Genomic DNA, 10,525 nt, shown 5'->3' with positions numbered 1-10,525 from the left:
ACGGAACCCTTGTGATATATTCTACAACTTGGTTAAGATTATTTATTCTAAATAATCTTTTGTCGAAAATTCGTTTTCGACACTTATTGTCTCTAAATTGACTAGCCCGGATCTGCGGGCGTTACAGTAAAGACTTTTTACCTTCAAATGAAAGCCAAGACGATGTAGATTCTGGATCTACAAGCTCCTTCTCGTTCCAACCTTCTTAACCTTCAAGCTTCTTCAACAAGTGCACCAAAAACACACTTTTAGTCTCACACACACTCAAGATATGGTTTAGATCGATTAGGGTTTGCTTCTGGCCGTCAAAAGGTGGTAAGGAGGCTGGAGGAAAGGACTTAAGATCCTTTAAATAGGGTGAAAATCCTTAAAATTATGGTTTTCATGCACAGCCTCTACTCGTCGAGTTGGGGTCCTCCAACTCGTCGAGTAGATGCCATAAACCACGCGGGCTGACTAGGTTCGACACAACGAGTTGTGGCCTCCAACTCGTCGAGTTCCCATAATAAAATGAATACAAAGCTTTTAAATTTATACATGGGAGTCGGGATGTTACAATTAAGGAGATCATTAGCATCTAAAGAGGCATGTATTTTCTATCTTGTCTTTAATAGTAACAAGAATATTATGAAACTTAGATCCTCTAGGTTGCATGAACACATACAATATTTGTTTGTTTCAGCTGGGTTTAGATGTAGAAAACCTATCATGTAGTTGCCTTTCTTCATTATCAGAAAGAAACATTTCCATACTTTCTTATAAAAAGTTGGCCCACTTTGATCATCGCCAACCAATGGGTCATCTGAAACATCAATGAAAGCTTATGACAACACTGTCTTTTCTTCTTCGGTCCATGTTATACTTGCGACCTTCCCTTTTTTGTTTAGGCCAGACCGAGTTTCTAGTACATCATCGTAATCGGTTAAAGAACCGACTTGGGGATGGTGTTGGGATTTTGAGTTTCTTGAATTGTCTCAAATGGATTAAATTTTGTAATTTTCTCTCATATTTGTTAGATAATAATATTAGATGGTAATTAGATTTATTGGATGGACATTGGATCGGTTATTCATTAAATTTTCAAGGTCATCCAATAATCGATGTGATCCAATTGGATTTTCAAATTTCAAAACCGATCAAATCCAACTGTAATTGGATATCCAATCCAATCAGTTAGTTCGTATTGGAATAATTGGTTCTAATTAAACCAGTTAAGTTCTGCACACCCTAACAAGAACCTTTGAAATATGAACATGAATATTTTGAGAAAAAAATTCTTTAAAACAACAAAAAATCCTAAATAATTTGAAACATTTTAAAAAAATTGTAACGTTCAAATGTCCAATCTATCATAAACCATAGACAAAACATAATAAATTAAGAACATCTCTAAAGGTTAACATATATATAATATCACTTAAAATTATTGTCCCATTATCATTCCATTAACCTATAGATTAGACGATCCATTTGTGGTTGGTTGAACAAAGGTGATGATGGGTTAATTTGGAGAGGAAGAATTTGTAGATTTTTTTTCTTGTTGGTTTTTGGAGTTTTTTTTAGTTGTTTGTACTTTGTAGAAGTCATTTTAAAACTTGAATATAGAGGGGTTGACTTGAGAGAAGTAATTGGAATTGTGATATTTAGAGGTTGGTAAGAAATGGAGGTTGATGTTAGTATTTATAGTGATTAAAAAAGGTAAATTCTATTTTTTTTGAATTTTCTTGATAAAAATGGTTAGTTTTTTGAAAAAACAAAACAAAACAAATCTCTCTCTCTCTCCAATTGCTGAGATTGGCGAGACCGAGACCATGGGACGGTGTTTGCTGTACAAGGCTTGTCACACCCACTCCTTCTGGCTTAAGTAAACTGCAACGATGTTGTTTGTGGCCCTGAAAATTATAAACCAAGAAGAGATTCAACTCTTAGTTCCATGTCCACGAGTCCATTGATGTTTGTTTGATGATTAATCAATTTATTTGTCAAATAGTCGATAAGCAAGTAGGCTATATAAACTCAAGACATTTTAAATTATTCTAGAAAACTATTTATCACTTAGCAAGTCCAACCAAAACCTACGTATTTGATTTTAAAAAAGGGTAAACTAATATAATATGCTTTTATATCGTTTCTCGTATGCCACACATATTAAAAGTTAAATTTTGTTAGCTTTCAAATCATGAAACCAACTCAACGATGCCACCCGCTTTTTTCTTTTGCATGCTTACATCAGTCTTTTGAACATACGCATATCACCTTTTTCATAATCTATCACACAATCTTTTGCTTTTTGTTTTTGGTTGTTTTATTTTATTTTTTTCATTTTACGATAAAAATCCAAATTAGGGTTGAGTGAAAAAGATACATCCTTTCGGATAAGTGCTGGCTTATAATACGTCCTTAATGAAAGATCCAAAAATTAGGGATGATAAATTGACATTTATTAAAAGAAAAATAATATATGTTTCAAAGAAATTAGGAGTTGGAGTTGGAGCTATGTATGAAAGCACTATGTGTTTAGTACCATGGCGAGAAGTAGGGGCAAATCATTATGGGTTTAGTACCATGACAAAAAATTTAAGGGTATTTATCGGTTTAAATGTAATGAATTTTGTGGAACAGATCCAATTTAATTATCCGTTGGATTTTGAATTTTGTCAACAGATGCTATCTAATTCGTTATATGAAATCGAACTGAACCAATCTAATTGGATATTGGATTGGATCAGTTTTATCGATTGAAAATATTTAATAGATTATCTATTATCCAACCAATTATAATCCAATTCTATCCAATAACAACTAAATATAATTATAATAATTAAAACTAAAACCACGCACAATTACACTAAATAATTAAGAGAATTGACTATATTTGTAATTTTCTCTAATATTTGTTAGATAATAATATTGGATGATAGTTGGATTTATTAGATGGACATTGGATTAGTTATTCATTAAATTTTCAAGGTCATCCAATAATCAATGCAATCAAATTGGATTTTCAAATTTCAAAACAGATCCAATCTAATTGTAATTGGATATCCAATCCAATCGTTCCGTTCATATATCAATCGATTCAAATTAAATCAGTTAAGTTCTGCATACCACTTATAAGAACCTTTGAAATATCAACGCAAATTTAAAAACAACATTATATTTTGAGAAAACATTCTTTAAAGTAATAAAAAATCCTAAATAATTTAAAATATTTTAAAAAAATTGTAACGTTCGAATGTCTAATCAATCAGCAAACCATAGACAAAACATAATAAACTAAGAGCATCTCCAAAGGTTTATATATATATATATATATATATATATATATATATATATATATATATATATATATATATATATTAGGGATGTGCAAAAAACCGCACAAACCGCCCGCACCGCACCACATAACGCGGTTTAGAAAGTCTGTGGTGCGGTTTGTGATTTTTAATTATGAACTACAATTCAAACCGCACCACACCGCAAGTGTGTATATATATATATATATATATATATATATATATATATATATATATATATATATATATATATATATATATATATATATACTAGTCGTTTCCCGCAAGTGTGTGTATATATATATATATATATATATATATATATATATATATATATATATATATATATATATACACACCGCAAATGTGTGTGTGTATATATATATATATATATATATATATATATATATATATATATATATATATATATACTAGTCGTTTCCCGCGCAAAGCGACGGCGGCGATTAATTTTTTTCGGCGATATGTTTGTTTTACAATAATGTTATATTCTAAAAGAAAGTAAATGTTCAAGATAATAGAATCCAACTTTAAGGTTATCTTTGACATGACACATCAAAGTTATCTAACATTAATAAGATGATAATCTTCTCTATAAATTTTGCTTGTGCGTTTGATGCTTACTAAGATGGTATCTTTTATATAATTTTCAAAATCAAAAGTTATCTAACATTAATAGCCAAATTTCAATGGCATGGTCACATAATAATTTTTTTTAATTAAACCAAAATTTTAACCAAGTTATAATGATTTTACAAAAGTGATTTGAATACAAAGGGTTACAAAGTTAATCAAGCAAAACAGAATGATTATTCTCTAAGAAAAAAAATTGATTCAAAGCATCTCCATAAAAACAATCAAAAAACAACATTTACACAATGAAAAATAACCTTTTCAAATATCTCTATTTTTCATTTCCCAAGACAAAAAAAAACATATGTCCCAATTTATAAACCACATCTTAGGAAAGCCAAATATCATAGTACGTTTTGTACTATCCATGAAAATCTCTTCATCTTCCCTCTTAATTTAACTTTACAATTGAAACATCTTACGAAGGAGTCTCTTCAACACTTTCATGTAAACACACATCCATCAAATCAAAAACATCATCCAATTATAACAATATACTTTAAATACCCATGTTTTGAAAACCAGACCGGACCGGCCGGTTCAACTAGTTTAACCGGGAACTGATCCCGAGTCCGGTTCTTAAAGGCCAAAAAACTACTCATGCTGTAAACCGGTAAAAACCGGTCCGGCTGAACCAGTAAAACTGGGAATTTTAAAAAAAATATATTTTTTCTATTTTTTATATAATTCAAATTAATAATAATATAATTATGACATCATCCGGTTTTTACGGTTTTTGAGACCGGTTGGACCAGTTGAACCATTGAACCGGTAAAACGTCCGGTTCGGTCTCCAGTCCGGTTTTCAAAACCATGTTCAATACCCATGACTCCCACTTGCATCATAAACTGTCTGTTATGATTCAAAAAGCACAACTATCCTTTATTTTATTATTATGCTCTTCGACGAAGGAAAAAGTGTAAAGATTTGATCAACCGGGTCATTCGATACCAAAACCGCCAATTCTTGAACCATATGTCATCGCCTCTACAATGCCAGACACACATGCACACTCAAATAGACGAACACAATCACATACACACAAAAAAACTATAACCACATATAAGTTGTATGTGTGAACAAAATTTGGTCCCTGTGTCTACTTTCAAAGTACAATGCCTTGGTTGGGGTAAAAAAACATTGACATGATCAATTGTTAAAAATGCTGCAACACCAAAAAAAATTAAAAAATGTACAGCTAGTTGCAAGAAACTTAGAAGCAACTTTTAAAAACAAAAAATGCATGAACAGCGCCATCTGGATCATGTGCAAAAAGCGAAACACCAGCTATATTACTAATTATGAATAAACAATTACAAGTAACACAAATGGGATTCAGTTGATGTTAACAACATACAAATCTCAATGTCATTTTTGTTTTTTTTTTTGGAACAGCAAATCTATTCTATTCTACTCCTATATAACATCTAAATCTCCACCTATGTCTCTCACGAGACTTGAACCCTCGACCTCAAGGAGGGAGGGCAACACCGGATACCGCTAGGCTAGAAGCCCTTTGGTAATGTCATTTTTGTTTTAAAAAGAATAGACATGCTTTAAATACTTGTATCTATGTCTGACTCATAACGAAGATTTAAAAGCAACCATGGCCTTATTTTGGTAATTTTCTTTTTCCATTAATATATTTTCCAAGCCACATGAAACTCACAAACAGTAAAAATATATTGTTTCTTTTGAGAAGTTTAACAAAACAATGTAATCTACCTTTGGCAAGTTAGTTGCACCGTCAACGTCGGAGATTGAAGTCTCCTAAGAAACCAGGGAAAAAAAATAAGTCATATGGTGGAATTAAAGTAGGGGTAAATGCAAAAAAATTGTGTTAATAGAATTGGCTTTCTTACCACAGACATGTCCTTGTAATTAGAACATATCATGAAACATCTGAACCTGCCCCTCTAATCACATATCATGAAACCTCGCCCCCTTTAAGAATGAAAAAAGGTAGAAGATGATGAGCTTTCCATAATGCATAATCTGCATTTCCAGATCAATAATGTTAGAAAAGGCACACCATATATTATAAATAGATCACTAAACTAAGAAAAGGCACACTATTATTTTAAAATATTTGTGTGATGTCATCTCTAAAACACATAAACGAAAAACAAGAAGAAAATATACTTAGATGAACTGCAAAAAGAACACCATAAATAAACAAAGAGATTCTAAAATATCATGTTCAAGTTTGACCAGAAACAACTTCAACTTCAGTTCAATATTTTAAAATATTTTGCTAACCTTCTCAGAATAACTGCCATTTTAATGCATTTACATGAGATGGTTGACTATTTAAGTTGAGTGAAGATGAGATGCTATAAACCTGTAAAAAATTGATTGTTGTAAAACAAACGTATATCCATAATTGACAACAAATAAAAGGAATTGCTAGATTGTTGCATCCATCCATATCTCAAAAATAATCCAGAAAAAATCAAAACAGTAGAATACCTTATTTCATGATTAATTCAGATCCATCATCGGTCTTCCAGCCTCTGAAATCCTTCAATACTGATCCATCGCCATTCTTCCAACCATGAAAAAACCTAGGATCAAAAATCAGAACAAAAAGAACCACATATCTTAAAAGGGAACACAAACCACTAGTCGAGAGGGGTAAATCAAAATTCAATATTTGGAAGAAAAAAAACCAGATAACACAAATATGTGGTGTGTGTGTATATCCAATATATTTTAAAAAATATCACCTAGTCACAAGAGAGATGGATAGAAGTTTTAGATCTTCAACATTGATATGGAATATATCTTCAAGAAAAACCAAATAATAATTTCAATTTCTCATGATCGAAGGTCTCACAAAGTCATATTCTATTTCGGGGTTGGACTTGAAGATCGAAATGGAAGCCATCAAAGTCAAAGATCCTGCAACATTGGCCAATCATGATATAAAAAAAATTATATAAGAGAGCATATTTTGAATAAATGGATCAAATAGAGTGGAGAATGGACGGAATATCAGAATAGGGTATTCAAGTATTTCGAATAATGGTGGTGATGGCGGCAACTACTTGTAGGATGGAGGAAATGGTGGCGCGATTGTTGTGGCCGTCGGCTGGTGGCTAAAGATGAAAGAGGGTAGAGTGAGAGTGATACCTTAGGTAGTGTTTTACCAGGAGATCGGAGATCTATACACCAATGAGACCTGCGAAGATGGATAGAAAAAAAAAACTTTTTAGATTTCTATGGCTATTGAATACCACCACGGTTAATCCTCTACTTCTTGTGCTCATCAACAGATGTCTACAAAATAAAAATAAAAGTGGAATGTGAAAAGAGGCAAATTTAAGTTCAAGATCAAGTTTACCTGGATAGAAATGATGAGTCGTCCCATTGTAATTTTTCAAGTCAGAAGCGTATAGGATTTTCTGCCCTTCCCCCAAAAGTTTCAGAGAAGAGATGAGGCAAAGATGGCGGTTTGGAGAGGTGTCAAGAGTGACGGACACCAGAGATGATGCCAACTGAGCTCGTGGCGGCATGTAGTAACATCGACAACATGTAGTGACGTCCTTGGTGGCGGTAATGGTAGGAGGTAGGGTTTGTAGAAAGATTATGTTGATAGTAATTGTGAGAGGGGGTGGTGGATTTTAAAGATATCATATAAGAAATGTTGACAACGCATGGAGCGCTGGTGCGTCGTTGATGGTTGTAAGGGTGAGGATGGGAGAGGGTGGAAGTGAGGCCGGAGAGGGAGAAAAGTAGGATTATAGAGGTAGGTGGCAAGGATGGAGATGCTATGTAAATGTATTTTGACTATTTTCTGTTGGATGATTCAATTAGGCGGATATCAAGGAATTGACCGATTCAAATTATAATTGAATTTTGAAGAGTACGTGAAGATAAGGAGATATAAGAGGAAAGACGATGTTAGTTCAATAAAAAAGAGATTAGGCATTTGATGGTTGTACTTGTAGCTTAATGGTTTGGACGTCTTAAATCTATTTTTAGAAATAGTAAGGTTTGCATAATAATATAGTAAGATATATATATATATATATATATATATATATATATATATATATATATATATATATATATATATAGGTAGGTAGGTAGGTAGGTAGGTTACGTTGAGATTAAAAATAAAATAGAGATCTTGAGATTCAACCTCAACTACATATATCACACATCTGCGGCTCTAGCCTTCGGTGTACCGGCACGTTAGGCTTGTTATAATCATAAATGATTATATAGCGTCACCCATTCATTTCTCCTCCGCTACCATCACCACCACCACAACTGCCACCGTCACCACCACTACCACCGCCTCTGACACCAGCCGACCCCACCACTGTCACCTCTGTCACTTATACCACCGCTACCTCTGTCACGACCACCTCTTCTACCAGTAACTTTCATAATCATATATGATTACTCAGTCTCTGAACAAACATATATTTATAATCATTTATTGTTAGGACATTATTTGGTGGTCTATACTTTACTTTATACAACATTGTGTGTTCTCGGTTTTGGACCGAGAACAAGTAGATTTCGGTTGTGTCGGATTTCGGTGGGCCTTAATAGATTTCGGTGTGTGGGCTTGGCTTAGCATTAAGGTTTAGGTTTAGCTATAAATAGTTGCTCATCAGTGCATTGTAAAGGTTGTTGATTTCGGAATTTAGAGGGAGCTAGAGAGAACCGAGAGTTTGTGAGATTTGATTGGACTTGACTATAATTGAATATAGTGTGCACTGAGATTATCCATCCGTGTTCTTAATCGATTTATTGCTAGTCTACTTGATTGGGATTACGCACCAATTGAGTAGTTTTAGATTGATATACAAATTGGGTTTTAAAAACTTGGATCGGTATCAATCGATTTGGCAAAATATTAACCGTTTCTTGGAGTTTTTCTTGGTGTTTTTGAATTCTTTTTGACGAAGTTATTGCCATTGTTCTTCGTGTTCTTCACTATTTTAGTGAGTTTGATCGAGTTTGGCTTTGAAAATCTACAAATTTCGTGTTTTTGGCAATTTTTGGGAGTCTTCGGTCCAAGATTCGGATTTCTCGGCGGCAAACTCAAGTCCTCGGTTAGGGCTTGCGAGTTCTCGGCAACAAACTCAAGTCCTCGGTTAGGGCTTGCGAGTTCTCGGCCGCCAGCTGTTAGTTCTCAGTTAGGGCAGCTCCTCGGACTCAACTTCGGAGTTCTTGGTCTCGACTTCGTAGTTCTCGGTCTCAACTTTGGACTTCTCGGCTGCGAATCTGTGTTCTCGGCTCCGCATCCTCAGTTCAGTTTTTTTGGTTGTAAGATTTCAACTAAGGTTCTCGGTTAAAAAGCCTCGTATTCGGTCAAGAATCTAAGTTCTCGGTCAAGTTTTATTTCAGACACAACGTTGACTTTCAAGGTTCTCGGTTTCAAGGTTCTCGGTCAACATTAATTCAGCAAACTATTGGTGTTTTCTGTCAAATGGCATTTATTTTCTTGGTTTTCGGTCAAAATCCATTTACACAATCAAATTTCTTTTGTTGCTAAATAATGAGTTCCTACAACAATACCAAGAAGGTAAGTGAAACCCCATGCTCTCAGTCATGTGAAGATAAAGTTAATAAATATCGTGAGCATAATGAGTTATTAGTTAGAGAGGTTTTTTGACCTTAAAAATGAAATTTATGAAATTAAGAAACTCAACAAGCCTCTTAAAGAAAAACTAGATGCTCAAAATAAAGATTTAATTAGGATTGGGGAGGAATATAGCACCAAATGTGTTCATCATCATTATGCCAGAGAGGAAATTGCCAAATTAACTGCCGAACTTGATGCATTCAAAGCTAAATTTAAAGATGTTGATTTTAACTTTAAGAAATTTGATCTGTCAAGTGAGATAGTTGAATCTATGATAGAGAAGCAATTGAAATGGAAAGATAATCAAAAAAATGGCTTAGGTTATCATAGTGTACCATCTCCCTTTAATGATAATTATGTTTCTACCTCTGAGACCGTAGAAATAGAAAGACATGCTCAGTATGGCCAGCCCCCTGTATCAAATTCAGTTAAGACTGAACAATCTGGATCCACTAAAAGTGTTGAGGTGAACAATATTGATGTTTCTACTTCATGTGCAGATAAAGTAACAGTGCAAGATGGGTTCGAGGAGAACAAAAATAATTTTAGTTTTGCTGAAAAAGCTTCAAAAACTTGTGATGATAATAATCCCACTGTTGGAAAACTCAAGCCAGGAAAATTTGTTAAATAGTCTAATAAATGTGGATGTGCTTGTGCCTGTGGAAATTCTTTGAAACAAACTTCATTTGGACAAGGACCAAGTAACAATATTATCTATTTGAAAAGACAGACTTGTTTTAACTGTGGGACTCCCGGTCACAATAATGGAAATTGCCCACATCGTTCATATGTTCCAAACTATGAACACAGTTGGCAGAACGTGCCAAGGGGGAAATCTTCCAAAAGAAATCCTTCGAGGTCATGTTCACGCAATGGTGATTGGAATGCTAAAAAGGCAAAGAATCAGACTCCCAAGGACAAAAAGGGCATGTCGGAAAATAAGCCTAATTCGAGAGATGGTTCAACCAAACCGAAA

Source organism: Lactuca virosa, chromosome 5 (genome assembly GCF_052849685.1).
Source record: "Lactuca virosa cultivar CGN04683 chromosome 5, Lactuca_virosa_CGN04683_v6, whole genome shotgun sequence".
Taxonomy (NCBI): Eukaryota; Viridiplantae; Streptophyta; class Magnoliopsida; order Asterales; family Asteraceae; genus Lactuca; species Lactuca virosa.
The sequence above is the reverse complement of the archived record's forward strand: the minus strand, read 5'-3'. Positions refer to the sequence as shown.